Source organism: Pinus tabuliformis, chromosome 7, assembly GCF_031772625.1.
Source record: "Pinus tabuliformis cultivar Carrire ecotype Pingquan chromosome 7, CPIR1, whole genome shotgun sequence".
NCBI lineage: Eukaryota > Viridiplantae > Streptophyta > Pinopsida > Pinales > Pinaceae > Pinus > Pinus tabuliformis.
In genome coordinates this window covers 1,307,458,592-1,307,480,962 of record NC_142293.1, presented here as the reverse complement: position 1 = coordinate 1,307,480,962, position 22,371 = coordinate 1,307,458,592, and the positions used below count along the sequence as shown (strand labels likewise).

General features: G+C 35.6%; 1 pseudogene; it reads right to left on the bottom strand.

The window, feature by feature from the left end:
• Window positions 1–236: 236 nt before the first annotated feature.
• Window positions 237–1,399, bottom strand: LOC149252331 (cytochrome P450 750A1 pseudogene; annotated as a pseudogene).
• Between the last annotated feature and the right edge of the window lie 20,972 nt (window positions 1,400–22,371).

The window sequence follows — 22,371 nt, the reverse complement described above, 5'->3', positions numbered from 1 at the left end:
GCAGAGCCACATTACACTTGCTGACATGGGAATAGTGGACGGCGTTGTTTGCGCAGTTGTGATTAATGGTCTAACACTACCAAGGAAAGCTACCCTCACATGTCGACAGTCTAGAGGCAACTCATGGGCATCCTCAACGTTACAAAAGCAAACAATGGATCCTGTCTCGACAACGCCGCTGAACATGCTTCCCTCATATCCACCTGATCACCTTCGACACTCCAATCGAAAATGTGCTATAGTTGAGCCAATGAAAGCTCAAGCATAGTAATGGCCATCAGAATCCCAGGGCACCCTCTCCTTCCCGAGCCGAATGGAAGCATTCTGAAGTCTAATGGGCTTCCTTTTAAATCTACAGACGCTTCCTGCATAAATTTCTCAAGCTTGAATTCTGAAGAATCTGCTCCCCACACGTTGGGATCCCTTCCAATAGCTCACAAATTGAACAGTAACATTGTTTTCTTAGGGATATAGTACCCTCCTGCTGTAACAGCCTGGACAGACTCATGGGGAAGCCCTAATGGCTACCCTGGGTATAAAGGGAGAGTTCCTTTCACCACGCATTGGAGGTATTTCATGCTCGCCAAATCTGACTCCTCCACTCTGCGATGTTTGCCGACTACATGTTCGATTTCTTGCTGCAATCTCTTCATGGCATGTGGATACCTGCGCAGGTCACTCATTGCCCATTCTGACGTGTTAGATGTAGTCGCTGTTCCACCGACGAACATGCCCTTTTCCGAATACAAATTCATTGCGTTATAAAATCAAACACTTTGGTTGATTGAATTTGAAGAATCAGAACTAACAGTATGGTAATTTTATAAAAAGAAAAGATTAGGAGCGAGAGACATACCAGAACAATTGCCTTGATTTTTTCCCCTGTAATTTCGTTCTCCGCCTTATCGGTCTCAGCTGCCAAATCGAGGAGCACATCAACGAAGTCTTTAACAGGTTCCGCCTCATCCCTGCCATTCGTGGCGGCTGCCACTCGATGATCAACATGGTCCTCTATTATTTTCTCTGCGAATTCGTCGAATATTTTATGGATCTTCTTCATGCGCGGCTTGACACCTTGCAAATCAAGCCAATCCAAATACGGAATGAAGTCTCCGACGTTAAAGGCTCCTAACGCAATTGACACTTCTGAGGTCAGATCCTTAAATCCTTGGCCGTTGGCACTCAAATGATTATCAGAATTTTTTCTCTTCATCAGCATTCTCCAAACTATAATGGAGACTACATTAGAGATGGCCTTGCTAAAATTTACCGCAAGTGTTCCGCTCTCGCTCTGCTCCCACATGGAACGGATAATCACAGACATCTCTTCCTCTCGCACATGCTTGAAGGACTCAATTCTTTTGGTACCCAGCAATTCTGTTACGCATATTTTTCTCATTTGCCTCCAGTGATCTGCATACTGTGCGAAGGCCACATCCTGGTAATTGAAAAATATATATTTCCCACCGGTTGGAGAATATCAAATCATCATTACTGAGAAACTGTTTGGCCATCTCAGAAGAAGAAACGCCTAGGGTAGGGACAGGGCGAGCCTAAACGCAAAAACAGAATAGGACCATATTTGTCAGCAAGGCCTTTAAGAGCACGGTGAGCAGGCATCAACATTGGCTGGTATAAAAGCTTTTCAACTAAAATGTGATGATTCGTATCCTGCAGATCTTAGCATTAAATGTTCAAAAATCTGATGGTTTGTATATTTTCAGATGTAGAATTAAATATTGGTAGTAAAATAAATATTGGTCATTAAAGTAGTGTACAATAATTGGAAGGGTGTACACAAAGTTATAGTACTGGTTTGAATTTTTGTATTTAGGTTGTACACAGAGTATTGATTAAATTTTTTTACCTTGAATTTATAGATAGTATTAAATATTTACTTAATGTAATGAGGTTGTAAATTTGTTTTGAAAATAATAGAGTTTAAAGATAGTATTAAATATTCACTTAATGTAATGAAGCTGTAAATTTGTTTTGAAAATAATAGAAATTGATGCAAGATTTTGATAAAATTAGGTAGAAATTTATTTTGGGAAATCTGGGTTATAGCGATCAAGTTTGAAGATTTTGGGTGTCAAAGGGAATTTTGATGGTGGTGAATCTATTTCCACCATCAAAAACAAGATTCAAGCACTTCTACTGTCAAATATTTTGAAAAAAAAATGGTGAGATGAGGCCATGGCAAATTTGCCACCTCTTTAGACAATTCCTTAAATATTTGTGGCAAAATGAATATGAGTAACTAAATTAGTTTACACTAAATATTGAGTTTCAAAATGAATATTAGTCATCTAATTAGTGTTTATTGGTCATTATCCTTCAATTTTAGTTTAAGTTTTTAATGTTTTGTTTTGTTTTTTTTGAAATTTAGTAAAAATTTGTGGGAATTGCAGCTATGAGCTATATAAACTGCACAATTCAAGTTATTTTAATTTTTTTTTTGAATATCCAAATCATTTCTACATTCGAAAATACTATTTAAACAACCTAAAATTACCATATAAAAAGAATTAGATAACAAAGTTATAATAAAATAAAATATTTACTTGTATCACACAATCATAATATCTTACTCATTTTTTGAAACATTAAACTTATTGATTAATATTATATACACTGCAACAATACATTAAATACTATATTAAATTTAAATATTATATATATATAGATATAAACTTATATAATACCTATATAATATTTAATATAATATCCTTATATACACATTGTCTTATTAATAAGTACATAAAATATTGTATTTTTTTCCCATAAAAATATTGTACCTGTTATCACCAAAATGAAATCAAATGATACTTAAACAGTTACATCAGAAACAATAATCAATAGCATTACTCATGACTCTATAAAGCATAAAATACTATATAATATGATTAATATTGGTAACAAATAAATCCGATGCTAGGATTAATATTGATAACAAATAAATCCGGGTTGTATTGAGTGACGGCTATATATGCCCACTGTCAAACGTATAACCTAGTCCCAAAGTAACAATGTTGAACCAATTTTTTGTACACCAATTTCTCTCACAATAAATGCAAAGGACACCTTTTTCCACTTCAATTAAAGCCATCCATCTGCTACACCTGCAATTCTTTGGTTAAAAATAAATAAATAAATTGATAGTTACATGAGCAATTCTTTGGTTAAAATAAATAAATTAAAATACCACAAGGTTGGGGCAAATATATGTACTCCACGCTGTTAAAATTTGAAAATTGCGAAAATTGACTTTATAAATAGTACACAGACGAAGCCATAATGTTATACCGAGTCGATGGTGGTTCCATTGGATAAAGTAAATCATTTTTCAGGTTTTTAATTTTGTTTCTTTTCTATAAATTGACTTTATGAAAATCTTCAATTGAAGGCATTGGGACTTATCATCTAATTCTAGAAAGTGGATATGTATTAGACTTATACAGTACCCTTTATGTACCTTCATTATCTAGAAACCTTATTTCCGTAAGTAAGTTGGATAATTCTGGTTTTAGATGTATGATTGGATCTGGATGTTTTGATTTATATAAGAATACTGATAATGTTGGTTCTGGTATTCTAATTGATGGTTTATATAAATTGAAACTGAATGACACTTATGCGAATTCCTTGTTGAATGTAGTAAATAATGTTGGATGTAAACGTAGCATGGTGAATGAAAATTCTACTTTCTTGTGGCATAAAAGACTAGGTCATATATCCAAAGAAAGAATGATGAGACTAGTAAGTAATGAAATTTTGTCAAATTTGGACTTTAGTGATCTAGAATTATGTGTGGATTGTATTAAAGGTAAACAAACCAAACATAATAAGAAAGGAGCCACCAGAAGCAACCAGCTTCTTGAAATAATACACACTGATATTTGCGGACCTATGGACACTCCAGCCTTTAATGGAGAAAAGTATTTCATCACTTTTATTGACGATTTTTCCCGTTATGGTTATGTCTATTTGCTTAATGAAAAATCTCAATCCGTGAATGTCCTTGAGACGTTTGTAAAGGAAGTTGAGAGGCAATTAGATAAAAAGGTGAAAATCATAAGGTCTGATAGAGGTGGTGAATATTATGGTAAATATAATGAGTCAGGCCAGTGTCCAGGTCCATTTGCAAAATTCCTCGAAAGTCATGGCATATGTGCGCAATACACAATGCCAGGTACACCACAGCAAAATGGTGTAGCAGAAAGGTGCAATAGGACGTTAATGGATATGATTAGGAGTATGATGTCAGATTCTACACTACCTAAGAATTTGTGGTCGTATGCTCTCAAAACCGCTAATTATTTGTTGAATAGGATTCCTAGTAAAGCTGTTCAAAAGACTCCTTTTGAGTTATGGACTAATAGGAAACCTAGCTTAAGACACCTGCATGTTTGGGGTTGTCCAGCGGAAGCGAGAATTTATAATCCACATGAAAAGAAATTAGATTCTCGAACGATCAGTGGGTATTTTTTAGGTTACCCTGAGAAATCTAAAGGGTACGTGTTTTACTGTCCTAATCATAGTCCAAGAATTGTAGAAACTGGTAATGCAAGGTTCATTGAGAATGGTGAAGTCAGTGGGAGTACTCGAAGAGAAATAGTAGAAATAAAGGAAACAAGGGTAAATGTTACATTGCCTAGAATAGTTCCTCCATCTACTATTACTCCAAATGTTGTTCCAGCTGTTGTAGAACAGCATGATGATAATGAACAACATATAAATGAAGAAGTACTTCCTGAAGGAAATGACTTACATAATGCTGATATGCATGAACCACAACAAGTAGCATTAAGAAGACCTCAAAGAAATCGTAGGTCAGCTATTTCTGATGATTATGTGGTTTATATGCAAGAATCAGATTATGATATTGGAATCAATAAGGATCCAGTTTCGTTTTCACATGCTGTAGAAAGTAAAGAGTCAAAGGAATGGATTAATGCCATGAAAGAAGAACTGAAATCCATGCAACAGAATGAAGTTTGGGATCTCGTTGAGTTACCACATGGCTGTAAAAGAGTCGGATGCAAATGGGTTTTTAAAACCAAACACGACTCTAGTGGTAATATCGAACGGTATAAAACTAGACTTGTTGCTAAGGGTTACACTCAGAAAGATGGTGTTGATTACAAGGAGACATTTTCTCCTGTTTCGAAAAAGGACTCACTAAGAATAATAATGGCATTAGTAGCTCATTATGATTTGGAGTTGCATCAAATGGATGTGAAAACAGCCTTTCTGAATGGAGATCTTGAGGAGGATGTTTACATGGATCAACCTGAGGGTTTTTCTATAGAAGGTAAAGAACAATTGGTGTGTAAACTTAAGAAGTCAATATATGGGCTTAAACAAGCATCCCGACAATGGTATATTAAGTTCAATACCATTATTACATCCTTTGGTTTTAAGGAAAATACGGTTGATCACTGTATATACCAAAAGATCAGTGGGAGCAAGTTTATTTATCTGGTCCTTTATGTTGATGACATCTTGCTTGCTGCAAATAATTTAAGTATATTGCATGAGACTAAGGAATTTCTCTCAACGAACTTTGAAATGAAAGATATGGGAGAGGCATCGTATGTGATTGGAATAGAAATATTCCGTGATCGATCACAAGGAATATTGGGACTGTCTCAGAAAGGATATGTCGAAAGGATTCTAGAGAGATTTGGAATGAGTAAATGTTCACCTGGGACAGTTCCTGTACAGAAAGGTGATAAATTCAGTCTCATGCAATGTCCTAAGAATGATGTTGAACGAAAGGAAATGGAATGAATTCCATATAAATCTGTTGTTGGTAGCCTGATGTATGCTCAAACCTGTACTAGACCGGATATCAGCTTTGCGGTCGGTATGTTAGGGAGGTATCAAAGTAATCCAGGAAGGGAACATTGGCAAGCTGCAAAGAAAGTTTTGAGGTACTTACAAGGCACGAAAGATTACATGCTCATGTATAGAAGATCCAATGAATCGGAGGTGATCGGATATAGCGATTCAGACTTTGCTGGATGCATCGATACTCGAAAATCGACTTTTGGTTACCTGTTTATGTTTGCTCAAGGTGCCATATCATGGAAAAGTGCGAAACAGACTATCGTTGCTTCATCCACTATGGAGGCAGAATTTGTGGCATGTTTTGAAGCCACAATTCATGCATTATGGTTGCGGAACTTTATTTCAGGACTTGCGGTTGTCGACACCATTAGCAAGCCGCTGAAAATTTATTGTGATAACTCTGCAGTAGTATTTTTCTCAAAGAACGACAAGTACTCTAAAGGTGCCAAACACATAGATCTGAAGTATCTTGTTGTGAAAGATGAGGTTCAGAAACAAAGAGTGTCAATCATGCACATCAGGACAGAACTTATGATTGCAGACCCTTTGACGAAAGGGTTACAACCAAGACAATTTAAGGAACATGTTCAAAGAATGGGTCTTGGTTGTATTAATAATAATTGATGTGTGACATTCTGAGCTCTTTTATGCGTTTCTGGTATACAATTATGTGTCTCTTGTTTTAATATAGTAGTACGTATTTTATGTAATTTTAAACAAGAAAGAGTCTTATAAAGATATTATGTTTAATCATTATGATATAAGACATTATGTGGACCATTATGCTGTTTTATATAAATTATGAATATGAATTGATGGTTTGCTAGTATTGTAGTATATGGAAGGAAATGCATTGAATTAATAGTGCACAACCGCCATAACTCTCAGCAATTTATCATAGTATGATGTTCAACACTTAATATTATGAATAGTCGGGTCAAGTGGGAGAATGTTAGAAATCTGCAGTTTCTAAATCTTAATGTGACCCGATTAAAGCATTAAAGCGTTAAAAGCGTTAAAAGCATTAAAGCATTGAATTGGTATATGATGGACGTACCAGATTTAGTGTTAAATAATATAAAAAGGATTGGGTCCTCTCTCCCCCGGCATACCAAATGTAAATCATTCTTGATTAATTATGAACAATTCAAATTATGAACAATTCAAACTAACAGCCCAAAGATCATCAATACCGAATATTTCACAAACAAAACTTAATATGATCTATTGTTTAGATGACATACCTTGATTAACAGCGGAAGATGTAATGGCTGCCATCTACTTTCTTCTGACTCCTATTCTTCTTCTCAGAATTCGGTTTCTCTTTCTAGACCTGTTTCTTTATGCGCTTCTTGATGGAGAAGAATGCGACTCTTGGCCGGGGGAGAGAGGACCCAATCCTTTTTATATTATTTAACACTAAATCTGGTACGTCCATCATATACCAATTCAATGCTTTAATGCTTTAATGCTTTTAACGCTTTTAACGCTTTAATGCTTTAATCGGGTCACATTAAGATTTAGATGTAAATCTTTCTTAATTAATTATGAACAATTCAAATTATGAACAATTCAAACTAACAGCCCAAAGATCATCAATACCGAATATTTCACAAACAAAAGTTAATATGATCTATTGTTTAGATGACATACCTTGATTAACAGCGGAAGATGTAATGGCTGCCATCTACTTTCTTCTGACTCCTATTCTTCTTCTCAGAATTCGGTTTCTCTTTCTAGCCCTGTTTCTTTATGCGCTTCTTGATGGAGAAGAATACGACTCTTGGCCGGGGGAGAGAGGATCCAATCCTTTTTTTTTTTATATTATTTAACACTAAATCTGGTACGTCCATCATATACCAATTCAACGCTTTAATGCTTTAATGCTTTAATGCTTTTAACGCTTTTAACGCTTTAATGCTTTAATCGGGTCACATTAAGATTTAGAAACTGCAGATTTCTAACATTCTCCCACTTGACCCGACTATTCATAATATTAAGTGTTGAACATCATACTATGATAAATTGCTGAGAGTTATGGCGGTTGTGCACTATTAATTCAATGCATTTCCTTCCATATACTACAATACCAGCAAACCATCAATTCATACTCATAATTTATATAAAACAGCATAATGGTCCACATAATGTCTTATATCATAATGATTAAACATAATATCTTTATAAGACTCTTTCTTGTTTAAAATTACATAAAATACGTACTACTATATTAAAACAAGAGACACATAATTGTATATCAGAAACGCATAAAAGAGCTCAGAATGTCACACATCAATTATTACTAATACAACCAAGACCCATTCTTTGAACATGTTCCTTAAATTGTCTTGGTTGTAACCCTTTTGTCAAAGGGTCTGCAATCATAAGATCTGTCCTGATGTGCATGATTGACACTCTTTGTTTCTGAACATCATCTTTCACAACAAGATACTTCAGATCTATGTGTTTGGCACCTTTAGAGTACTTGTCGTTCTTTGAGAAATATACTGCTGCAGAGTTATCACAGTAAATTTTCAGCGGCTTGCTAATGGTGTCGACAACCGCAAGTCCTGAAATAAAGTTCCGCAACCATAATGCATGAATTGTGGCTTCAAAACATGCCACAAATTCTGCCTCCATAGTGGATGAAGCAACGATAGTCTGTTTCGCACTTTTCCACGATATGGCACCTTGAGCAAACATAAACAGGTAACCAAAAGTCGATTTTCTAGTATCGATGCATCCAGCAAAATCTGAATCGCTATATCCGATCACCTCCGATTCATTGGATCTTCTATACATGAGCATGTAATCTTTCGTGCCTTGTAAGTACCTCAAAACTTTCTTTGCAGCTTGCCAATGTTCCCTTCCTGGATTACTTTGATACCTCCCTAACATACCGACCGCAAAGCTGATATCCGGTCTAGTACAGGTTTGAGCATACATCAGGCTACCAACAACAGATGCATATGGAATTGATTCCATTTCCTTTCGTTCAACATCATTCTTAGGACATTGCATGAGACTGAATTTATCACCTTTCTGTACAGGAACTGTCCCAAGTGAACATTTACTCATTCCAAATCTCTCTAGAATCCTTTCGACATATCCTTTCTGAGACAATCCCAATATTCCTTGTGATCGATCACGGAATATTTCTATTCCAATCACATAGGATGCCTCTCCCATATCTTTCATTTCAAAGTTCGTTGAGAGAAATTCCTTAGTCTCATGCAATATACTTAAATTATTTGCAGCAAGCAAGATGTCATCAACATAAAGGACCAGATAAATAAACTTGCTCCCACTGATCTTTTGGTATATACAGTGATCAACCGTATTTTCCTTAGAACCAAAGGATGTAATAATGGTATTGAACTTAATATACCATTGCCGGGATGCTTGTTTAAGCCCATATATTGACTTCTTAAGTTTACACACCAATTGTTCTTTACCTTCTATAGAAAAACCCTCAGGTTGATCCATGTAAACATCCTCATCAAGATCTCCATTCAGAAAGGCTGTTTTCACATCCATTTGATGCAACTCCAAATCATAATGAGCTACTAATGCCATTATTATTCTTAGTGAGTCCTTTTTCGAAACAGGAGAAAATGTCTCCTTGTAATCAACACCATCTTTCTGAGTGTAACCCTTAGCAACAAGTCTAGCTTTATACCGTTCGATATTACCACTAGAGTCGTGTTTGGTTTTAAAAACCCATTTGCATCCGACTCTTTTACAGCCATGTGGTAACTCAACGAGATCCCAAACTTCATTCTGTTGCATGGATTTCAGTTCTTCTTTCATGGCATTAATCCATTCCTTTGACTCTTTACTTTCTACAGCATGTGAAAACGAAACTGGATCCTTATTGATTCCAATATCATAATCTGATTCTTGCATATAAACCACATAATCATCAGAAATAGCTGACCTACATTTTCTTTGAGGTCTTCTTAATGCTACTTGTTGTGGTTCATGCATATCAGCATTATGGAAGTCATTTCCTTCAGGAAGTACTTCTTCATTTATATGTTGTTCATTATCATCATGCTGTTCTACAACAGCTGGAACAACATTTGGAGTAATCGTAGATGGAGGAACTATTCTAGGCAATGTAACATTTACCCTTGTTTCCTTTATTTCTACTATTTCTCTTCGAGTATTCCCACTGACTTCACCATTCTCAATGAACCTTGCATTACCAGTTTCTACAATTCTTGGACTATGATTAGGACAGTAAAACACGTACCCTTTAGATTTCTCAGGGTAACCTAAAAAATACCCACTGATCGTTCGAGAATCTAATTTCTTTTCATGTGGATTATAAATTCTCGCTTCCGCTGGACAACCCCAAACATGCAGGTGTCTTAAGCTAGGTTTCCTGTTAGTCCATAACTCAAAAGGAGTCTTTTGAACAGCTTTACTAGGAACCCTATTCAACAAATAATTAGCGGTTTTGAGAGCATACGACCACAAATTCTTAGGTAGTGTAGAATCTGACATCATACTCCTAATCATATTCATTAACGTCCTATTGCGCCTTTCTGCTACACCATTTTGCTGTGGTGTACCTGGCATTGTGTATTGCGCACATATGCCATGACTTTCGAGGAATTTTGCAAATGGACCTGGACACTGGCCTGACTCATTATATTTACCATAATATTCACCACCTCTATCAGACCTTATGATTTTCACCTTTTTATCTAATTGCCTCTCAACTTCCTTTACAAACGTCTCAATAAACATTCACAGATTGAGATTTTTCATGAAGCAAATAGACATAACCATAACGGGAAAAATCGTCAATAAAAGTGATGAAATACTTTTCTCCATTAAAGGCTGGAGTGTCCATAGGTCCGCAAATATCAGTGTGTATTATTTCAAGAAGCTGGCTGCTTCTGGTGGCTCCTTTCTTATTATGTTTGGTTTGTTTACCTTTAATACAATCCACACATAATTCTAGATCACTAAAGTCCAAATTTGACAAAATTTCATTACTTACTAGTCTCATCATTCTTTCTTTGGATATATGACCTAGTCTTTTATGCCACAAGAAAGCAGAATTTTCATTCACCATGCTACGTTTACATCCAACATTATTTACTACATTCAACAAGGAATTCACATAAGTGTCATTCAGTTTCAATTTATATAAACCATCAATTAGAATACCAGAACCAACATTATCAATATTCTTATATAAATCAAAACAGCCAGATCCAATCATACATCTAAAACCAGAATTATCCAACTTACTTACGGAAATAAGGTTTCTAGATAATGAAGGTACATAAAGGGTACTGTATAAGTCTAATACATATCCACTTTCTAGAATTAGACGATAAGTCCCAATGCCTTCAATTGAAGATTTCATTCCGTTTCCCATAAAGAGAAAACGATCTTCATTTGGATTTATGGTTCGGATCATAAGAAATCCCTGCATATTATTGGAAAGATGAGTTGTAGCACCAGTATCAAGCCACCATATATTAATGGGAACTTCAACTAAATTTGATTCAAAACATACGAAAGATAGATAATTACCTTTCTTTTCGAACCAAGCTTTCCTTTTCGGACAGTCACTTTGATAATGTCCTTTCTTTTTACAGAAATGACATTGAACATCCTTTAGTTCCTTCTTTTCGTTATCCTGCCCATTCTTAGCAGGTTCCTTTTTCTTCTTGAAATGACTTGATTTTCCTTTCTTTTCTTTACCAGCTTTATCACTCACAAAACTTACTGAGTGATTCACTTGATTTTTCAAACGTCCTTCTTCCTGAACAAGTCTACTGGCCAATTCATTAACATTCCACTTATCCTTTATATTGTTATAGTTAATCTGAAAAGGTCCATATTCAGAAGGTAGCGAGTTCAGGATGAACTGGACAAGAAAAGAATCCTCTACTGTAAGTCCCAGGGAGTTTAACCTTGCTGCAAAATTAGTCATCTCTATAATGTGCTCTTGCATAGTTCGCGACCCATCAAACTTCATGGTCGTGAGTTCTGCCATAAGAGTACCAGCAAGTGACTTATCAGCTGAACGAAAACGCTCTTCCACAGACTGCATATATTCCTTAGCACTTTCTGTTTGTGGAATTGTTGACTTGATGTTGTTAGCAATAGTCATCTTAATAAACATAAGGCTCAATCTGTTACTGCGTTCCCATGCTTTATGGTGTGATTTTTCTGCCTCAGTACTATCTTTTGTAAGAGCAGCAGGTTTATCCTCAAGGAGTGCCAAGTCAAGATCCTGAACACCTAAATGGAAATTGACTTGTTCTCTCCATTCAGAAAAATTAACACCAGTGAACAATGTAACAGATGAAGCATGCATATTCATGGGAACTCCTTGAAATTAAAAAAAAAAATGAAATAACTGTAAGCTCATAACTAACGCGATTCAGATGTAGACATAATAGCATAATATAGCACTCCTTTGGGTAGATACTATCTTATACTTAACATAATTAAATACCAAAACATAAGTAGGTAATAAATATATTCAATTAAATAGAACTGACATCTTTGGATGATCAATATTTATTTAATCAAAATATCTATTAAACCTCATCATGTCAACTAGTTATAGAACAAGACTTTCCTTTGGGTAAGCTCTCAAGTTCTATCATTAGTGACGCCAGTGTTAATTGGTATTATTATAACTGGCAATTTCTATCAATAATCATTATGTCACTTATGCACTAAATGACTATTCTGATTTTGACCACTTTGGTGATTAACAAAATCATAAATCTCATGTGCATAAATGATTTATAACACATACTTTATGCAAAACAATTTCAATCCCACGAAGTAAAAATTCTGGTCGATTACAGGCCCCAACAAAACCCAATGCAAAAATCTGGCAGAATATGGGAAAAGTGAGTTTTGCTCGCACTTTCCTTTCAATGAGGAAGGCGAAAGGAGCAAGCACAACCGTAGTGGCGGCATTCCGGTATACTACAAGCACAAAGTGATTCATCCCTCTATTAAAAGAGACTTTCGAAATAATATTCATGCCCGCATATTCAAACTAAATTGATCGCAATAGGTTGCAAATACGTGGAGAATTATGAATCGAATTATGAATCAAAATTCCACCGAAAAAATTCCCGAGCTTTACATTTCACCAACGAATCGGATATGGGCAATCGCCGGTATCATAATCATTATTATATTTTATCACGGAATGACAGAATTATTTTACTCAGTAATAAAGCAGTGGATGGTGGATCAATTAAAGCAGATACGCGAAGAAAGCAAATCACTTGATCAGAAAATTGTGGGCATGCGGAGGATTTGATTAACATCATGAGTAAAGCACATAACAGATCAATTGTAATCATAGGAAATATTCAGTTATTGATTGGTGGCTCTGATACCAAATGTAAATCTTTCTTAATTAATTATGAACAATTCAAATTATGAACAATTCAAACTAACAGCCCAAAGATCATCAATACCGAATATTTCACAAACAAAACTTAATATGATCTATTGTTTAGATGACATACCTTGATTAACAGCGGAAGATGTAATGGCTGCCATCTACTTTCTTCTGACTCCTATTCTTCTTCTCAGAATTCGGTTTCTCTTTCTAGCCCTGTTTCTTTATGCGCTTCTTGATGGAGAAGAATACGACTCTTGGCCGGGGGAGAGAGGACCCAATCCTTTTTTTTTTTTTTTTTTATTTAACACTAAATCTGGTACGTCCATCATATACCAATTCAACGCTTTAATGCTTTAATGCTTTAATGCTTTTAACGCTTTTAACGCTTTAATGCTTTAATCGGGTCACATTAAGATTTAGAAACTGCAGATTTCTAACATAGTACACAGATGAGGCCATATTGTTATTGTTATACCGAGTCGATACTCGTTCCATTGGATAAAGTAAATCATATTCCAGGTTTTTTTTTCTTTCTTTTCTAAATAAGTGACGGCAATCCCATAAAAGGAATGTTAAGAAAATAAATTAAAGCTAAGAAATAAAATCTGTCTTTTTTTTTTTCCCAAATAATCTCCTCTACGCTGTAATGGTTAATTGTTAGTAATTTAACCAGGGAAAGATTTATGACAAATATATATATATATTTCCAGACTTTCAAATTCCAAGTTTATTAAACATCATATAATAATTTAATAATTAGCATATCTTTTAAGTGGGAAAGGAAGGTCTAATAGTTACATTATTCAAGGATGGGAGGATTCCTTGTTTGGATTATTTTTTTTTTTTTAAGAAAATTGATTTTTTAAAAAGGTTTTTAGTGAATGCACATAAATGGAGGTAAATGTGAATGCAAATAGGAGTTGTATTTTTATTTGAGAAAAGTGAATTTTCAAAAGGGTTTTCCGAGATAGAAGGAGTTCTCATTGTTTTCCGAGATAGAAGGAGTTCTCAATGTAGGAGTTATTGAGTTAACCATTCTTGTTAAGTTAATTCTAGTTAGTATTTTTAGTAGAGTTTTTAATAACAGTAAAATGGTGATATATAAAGAGAACTTTCTAACGACTATTGGGGTACAAGGAAATAGAGCATCATCATGTATCATGACATTTTCATGGGTTACTATTACAATTCAAATAGAGGTAGGAAACCATCTATTCAAATGAACAGGAAACATCTTATATGTAAGCAAAGTAATTATCTAAAGACAAAAATATAAGTGTGCATAGTTAAGGTGAGAATTTAACCTTGAACCTTGTTGGTGATTTGCTACTAAGAAATAGAAGTGAAGGCCTCCACCTCAAGTTTGTCTCCAAAATTGTAATTCTCGTCTTAGCCCTTGACATTGGCATATTGCCTCTCAAGTCCATACCATAAAGCTAAAGCCATAAATAACCATATTGAGGCTTCAAAATGTTGATGGTTCTATTTGTTTTAATTGGGATTCCTATTTTGCTATTAGTCGCATGTGTGTTGTTTCTATCGATGCTACTCTAGTAGGTGTCTTTGTTGACGATGTCTTCTTACTTACAACTTATAAATGTCGGAAATCCCCAATCATGACGAATAGGTTGTAGATAGATAGGTCACACCAAATCCACATTAAATAATTGGATAAACATGTGGCAATTTAAGGCCCTTGATTTTTGAAATATGACCTACTTGATCCATCTATTTCCATTCACTCCGTGGCATGCCAAAAATAAAATGGACATGACCATGAATGATTACATCAACATGCAAATAAAGAGTAGACTAATGAAATAGTGTCTGCCCTAAAAGTTCATAAGTGTAGTGAGCCCAATGAAGTCCCTAAATTATGAAGAAAACAATAGTAATGGAGAAAAGCTTAAGCCTAAATTAAATGGAACCTCAATGCAATGGAAGAGATCATTTGCATGAATGTATGTCGATTATTTGGAAGTTGTAATTGGTACACACGGATTCAACAATATTTTTCGAAAGATCCTAAGCCTTTGAAGATGGTTGAGCATGGAAAGAAGATGTTAATCAAAGACTTTTTTAATCCTAATAAATGATCATTGAACTAACAAAAAATTAAAAAAAGAGAAGATAACTTCCTTGTCTATAAAGGCACACTATAGAGAGGTGCAGAGGCATACCTCTAATATCCATGTCCTTGCAACCTCTAACAATTGGAATTGTGGAAGTACGCAGTTGTAAATGGAAGATTCTAAATCACTCAATGTTTCTCTCTCATTTTAGCTCCTCCTTGTCCTTGCAACCTTTAACAATTGGAATTGTGGAAGTACGCAGTTGTAAATGGAAGATTCTAAATCACTCAATGTTTCTCTCTCATTTCAACTCCTCAAATCGAAATTCAGTCATATGTGATAGAGACGGTGGGAAAAGTTGATGATTCTCGATTTCTGATAGTTGTGAAAGAGTTTAATACACTGGACTTTTCAGCACTGTAGAAGTTCACTAACGATGTGTAATTAGGTCAAATGAATGGTATATTTCATAAAGTATCATGGGTATATTCCTACCATAAGTTATGGATGATAAGAGTAACGTGAGTTGAATTGATGGCATTGATTTTGGTTTTCTCATAAATTACATTCCTTTTGTTGATGGGGCTTTTTATATATAATATCAATATTTCAATCGAATGTTCTAAGATGCTTCAAGACAGGTTCTAATAAAGAAGAAAATGTGTTGTTTTGTATTCCGTCAAGACAAGTTCATGTAGTGAGATAATATTTTTTATAATCAAAAGTATGTTTTCTGGGAAAAGAAAATGTGTTCTTTTTTATTTTGTCATCAAAAAGAAAGTTGGAGAATTAATGAAACTTTTAAAAATAAATATAGTTCTCATTTTGTATTTATCAACTTATACATGATAGAGATTTCTAAAGGCAACTTTTTATTTACTGGATATGCAACATATCAAACGGGATTGAGGGTTATCTCATAAATTTTCAAACAAACTACCCCAAAGCATTTTATACTTAGAAGCCAGAGGCGATTTCCCATGTAGGTTTCTGCAAAGCAAAAGGTTGAATTTTATTTACATATTCTGTTAAATGTAATATTTGCACAAAATTTTGTGAACATTCAGACCCTTTCATCAGAAATTTAGTGGAATTTTTTGTCAAAAATACATGTGCATAGTTATTTTATGTATAAGGATCGCCCCGCTCTCAGTGGGAAACTCGAAGTTGCTGTCGTTGATCGGTCACTCCCACACCTGTAGCATTCATAGTGAGGGAATACTTTCTAGCCTCGAGGGATCTTCACCAAGTAAACTCTCCCAAGAAAGTTCTAAGTGGGGAAATAGCCAATAGTAAAACTCATGAACCAATTTCTATTGCTTACAGAAATCTAGGCACATCTATTCTCCTTATAATTAATAATGTGGAGTTCAGCGAAATCCCTAAAACCTTAATAAGCTTATATTTCTAATCATATTTTGCACAAAATATTTTATTCTCTTCATATTTGTCAAAAGTGTTTTACATCGTCAAAACCTAAACAAAACAGGGGAAATTTGAATCTACTATCACTTCTAGGCTGAGGTATCATGTCGCCGCGAATTCAATAATACATCTCTACAACAACTCAAAAGTTGCGGTAATTTGTGATATTTAGGTTTTTATTAGATGCTAGGTTTAAACTATGTTTCTAGCTCAATATAAAAAAAGATTTCCATTTTCATGATACATGTTAGCACGTCATTAAATGTCACATGGACTCTTGCATTTTTTAGGAGATGCAAGTACCCTATTAGCTGGAACCCTAGAGCCGTCAGTTGAGTTTTGATGTCACACCAAAAACTATAAAAAAAAAGAATATTTGTTTATTTGATAAGCCTATAGGGGGCAAAGTTGTGCCCGTGAATCAGGGTGTATTCATTGCCAAGATTTGGATTTTATCCAGACTTTATTTTTTGTGTTTTTCTTTTTTCTCACCTTTTTTGTGGGCTCAAGGCTTGGAATTTCATCATAATGGTAGAATTATTTGTTAACAAGCATCATAGCGACTTTAAAAATACTTCAAATTTATTCAGTCTTCTATTTCGGTCCATTCAAGCATTTTCATGGGTTTTCTGACCGATTTTGTTTTTTACAAAGCTGCGTTTAGTTGATAGAATAGGAGAACCGTTGGCCAAAACTGTTGCTAGGAAGGTTGCAGTGGTATTTGAAAAGTTTGATATCTGTTAAGTACTCCAATTATTTCAGCATTTTTCTAATTTGTCTAGTTTGGCTTTGATGGTCACCATTTTGCATATTGTTATTACAGTCATGGAATTGGTAATGAAAGTGAATGTAGAGAGTAATACGTTTTGTAAAGTATTATTTTCTCTTTAATGATGGTATTAACTACTTTAAACTCAGTTCGCTGAGTTAGAAATAATTAATTCCTACTTGTCTATGGTTGTAATTTTCCATTTGAGGAGTTTGTTCCTACATAATAGGAATTTATTTTCTCCGAGTTTAGTGTGTGGTTGAGAGAATCTCTCAACCACACTACTGTACATCTAAGATAGAATTCCTATCTTGAGACTATTGCTTGTATAAATATGTGTCTAAATTTCCTCATTAAAGATAATAGAATATATTGTTGTGTGCTATTTTATCTTGGTATCAGAGCCTGCGAGGGCCTGGCCCCTCCTAGGCTGAGGCAAATAAAAGATATATTTTGTTTTAGCTTCTGTTTGTTTGTCCATCAATTATTTTTTGTGATCTGTTCAAGTGGTGGAGCGGCCTGAGTGCTTGAGTGGAGCGGTCTACCAGGACGCTGAGATCCAATGGTTGACAATGTTGTTTGGTATGTGTTTTGTGTTTCCTCCCCACAGAACAAAGATTTCGTAGAAGATCTCGACTGATCCTTCACGAAGGAAGCATATGCTCTTATTGACTAAGCTTGTCACCGCAACAGCTTAAGGCTGGCAGCCCTCTGTCACCAATGATTATGGTGGCTATAGTTTGGAAATTCTGGAAGGTTTGATTTGTTGGGACCATGGTTTCACCTTGAAACTTCTATCTGCTGCTCTGTTCTTCATACGAAAACGATTTCTCTCTTTCCAGCAACCGATAGCTTATTCTTGAGTAGCGGCTAATAGTTCACTATGGGGTTGGCACTCCATACATTTTTTGTGCTCTGTGAAGAGTCTGCAGCCAATGTGAAGGGCGTTGGTACTGACGTGGATGTATAGTGTGCCATGGTGTAGGGAATTCGACTGATTCATTCTAGAGCTACTCGACCTGTTCAGATTCTGAGAGGTGATGCGGTGAGCATGGATCATGGAAAGGTTGTGCGTGTGTGCTATTTTATCTTGGTTTTGGCAATGAAGAACGAAAAAAAAGTTGCGTTGCTTCGTTGACCAGTCGGTGGGAGCTGGATCTATTGGTGTGCTGCGAGGCAGTCAGATTTGCCCTTTTGCTGGTCAATCTCGTCGAGGTTGACAGATCGAGCTTTGAAGATCTATCTAAGAGGTTGTCTATTGGTGGATCCGTGCAGTGGAACAGATCTGGTGTAGTGGAGGCGTGGTGTGGCCATTGCATAGTGAGCACCAAGGGTTTGGCTTTGTGCGGATCGTAGTATGATCCGATCTCGTGTTTGTGGCTGAAATTAATCAGCTGCTCAGCCTCAGAATCTGCGTGACCTGAGTAATGGTCACAGAATTGAAGTGTATTGCTCTTCGTTTGTCCTCCAGCAAGGGCGACCTTGATTTATGCAATTTCAATAGGTTTTTCCTGCGGTGTTTTTCTTTACGTTGCCATCAACCATCTTCTGTTGAAAGGAATAATACACAACCCATGAGGAATTTCAACCGACGCCATGATCGGTGAAGAAATTCAATTGCACGCAAGTCTATTTTGATTGGCTTTTTCCTGAGCTACTTGGCTTTGGGTGCTGCCACTAATATTGCAGCTGAAGACAAGGCTTCTGGATCTGTCGTGGTTACTGGAAATGTGTTCTGCGATGCATGTTTAGAGGGCAGGCGCAGTGAAAATGGCTACGTTAAATCTGGTGCTTCGGTAGCTGTGGAATGCAGGCTCAACAGGAAAACGATGATGATCGTATCCATCAAGGGAGAAACAGATGAAAAAGGTGAATTCAAGGTGGAGCTTCTTTTAAACATTTTTGAGTCTACTGATCAATTGAGCATGTGCTCGGTGAAGCTGCTCAAAAGCCCTGACAAATCCTGCCGGATTCCCTCAAAGTCTGCACCTGCATCAAGCCTCACGCTACAGTCGTTCGTCAATGGAGTTCTGACGTACAGTGCAGGGTCTTTCAGCTACCGCCATGAAACCGCACCTGGATCGTGTTACAGGAAAGGTGTGTTGAGAATGAAGAGGGGTCGAGCAGTGGCTGAGAATTTCGATGAAAATTGGAAAGTGTATTCTAATATCTAGAGCAATGGCGTGGACAGGTGCCACGTGCAACAATGGTTGATCAGTTTGACTTCAACCCATGAGGTGTGGCGACTTTGGAGCTCCCATGACTCCTCAAGGCTTTCCTGATGGTAATCATAAATATCTTTGGTCATGATAAATGAAATATGTTTCTCAATTGTCTGTAAAGAATATCATGTTATTTATAGATAATAGAATTGTCTTGGAATTGATTAATATATTGAGTCTAGCAAACTCAATATGATGTGTAGTGATTTGGATAGAATTGGCTACTCTAACCAATCACTTGTGTGGAATATGGAAATCCAAGATAACTATTAGACAGATGCCAAAGATAATGTTGAAGATGATATGAACAATTGAAAAGAGGAGGTAAAGGAGCAGCAACAACGTTTATAGTGGACAACAAAGTAGATGTTTGTTTGAATTAGTGTGGTTTGTGGAATAGACTCCCTAGCATGTTATAAGCAAGTCCAGTTGTTGTAATGGTCATTGTATGTACTCAGAAACTCCAAAATGTGGAATGAAATGTAAGTTTTAAAGGCCTCTGAAAGTTCGTGGTGATCTTAAAACCACTTTTTAATGGTTTATGGTAAGCATGAAACCATCTTTTGTCACTGTAAAGTGAGGGTTGGTGGTGAGCCAGAAACCATCTATAGAGTCTTTGTGGCTGAAGTGCTTTTGTGATCAACTTGCCCTTGTGGCAGAATCGCCTCTGTGGCTTGAGGTGCCTTTGTGGCCGCGTATATACGAGAGCTTTGTGCTCAATTGAGCAGGTGGACTGCAGAACACCTGGCTCGGACTCAGATGATTTTTTTTTATTTTCTGAGTAGAAGGGGATTGGCTTCGTTTGACGATTTGCGAGAGGAGGCAGATCGGAGAAGTTGTGGCAGATTGTGTTTTGGAGGTTCTGTACATGCAATTCGCCTGATGGTGGTGGATTTGACTATCATGACAAGTAGTCATTAAGGGGGGGAGTTAGAAATAATTAATTCCTACTTGTCTATGGTTGTAATTCTCCATTTGAGGAGTTTGTTCCTACATAATAGGAATTTAGTTTCTCCTAGTTTAGTGTGTGGTTGAGAGAATCTCTCAACCACACTACTGTACGTCTAAGATAGAATTCCTATCTTGAGACTATTGCTTGTATAAATATGTGTGTAAATTTCCTCATTAAAGATAATAGAATATATTGTTGTGTGCTATTTTATCTCGTTGGAGAGTCCCCTAGTGTTGGATGATGCTGATGTCGACTCTAACTCTCAACATGGATCAAGTCACTCTTTCTAGCTGCAAATTACTGATGAACAGTGGATGGCGGAGGCTACACTGACAAAATTGATAGTGGAGTTTTTAACAACAACAGTGACATTATCTTATTGGCTTGCTAGATGACAGTCTAGAAATAGTGTATCTCATTATAATATAAATACGAATCGACATAGTACAAGTCAATGGAGTAGGTTTACAACTGTAGGCATTTCAGTTCCATTGTGGTTCTGTCTAAAAGTCTGTGATAAATGCGCAGAGATAAACAGGTGGTGGTTTCTCACAGGCCGAGCCTTCCCCTAAAATAACACCTTTAGCGTAATTAGTTTATTAAATTTATCATTGGATGTCATTTTATTCTCATTCAATAAACAAAATGTAAAAACATGGCTTAATATTTACAATTAAATAATTTTTTAATAGATAAAATATATTACATTTTAAATGTATACTATAATTATTTAAAATTATAGGTTAATATTTTAATATTATTTTGTCTTAGAAACAAAAAATAAAATGTAAATTGACTGGTTTAGAGTCATATCTAAGTCCTTTGGTAGTATGTCAAACACGTTCTCAATTATTCTAGCTAAAGAATTTAAATTTCAAAAAACATTAGATATCTAATATGCCATCAACTCTTTTGTCAAGAGAAGGAAAACTGGGTCTAGATTGAAGAGTCACATTAGATAAGATTTGAGTGAGGAGTGTGAAACAAGTTCTGATTTACTTTTATTTTTATTATTCTTATTTGTGTTGTAATATTCCCTTTTTTTATGTAGTTAAGATGGATGATATTTACTTGTGGTATTTGCTTTCCTTTTTAGAGAAAAATAGCAAAATAAAGACTTCTAGAGAGTCCATTAAGCCTATAAAATGGGAAAGGAGCGAGGCATTTGGAGGATCTTGAGTTAATCTATCTTATGGTGTATTTGTGAGAACTTGAATGGGCCAGTTCTAGCTTGATCCCGGGATAAAACCCCACAATGATATTTGTCGAGTGGATCCATCTAGGGTTCACAAGTGTTCTTCAATGTTTAGTTGAGTCATTTGGTGAGCATTAGTGCCTGTGATTGGCAAGGGCCTCACTATTATTATATTGGCATGTAATATTTTTCTAGTTATTAATAGAATAAGTGGATGGATTTTTCATATCCCGTTATGTTTTGTGTTTTTGGTTGTAGGTATTATAATTAGAACATTATATAATGTGCCACAAATATTGAATATTTTGTTGCTTGGGATCTTACAATGGTATTAAAGCGGGTTTTCCTTCCAGCTTGAGGGTTTAATGCATAATAACTTTGAGATTGATAAAGGGTTCTAGGAGAGACTAGTTTTCAATGATCCGCCATGATCACCCGAGCTAGTAATCTACCCTAGTTGATATTTGAAAAAGCATTGTGATAT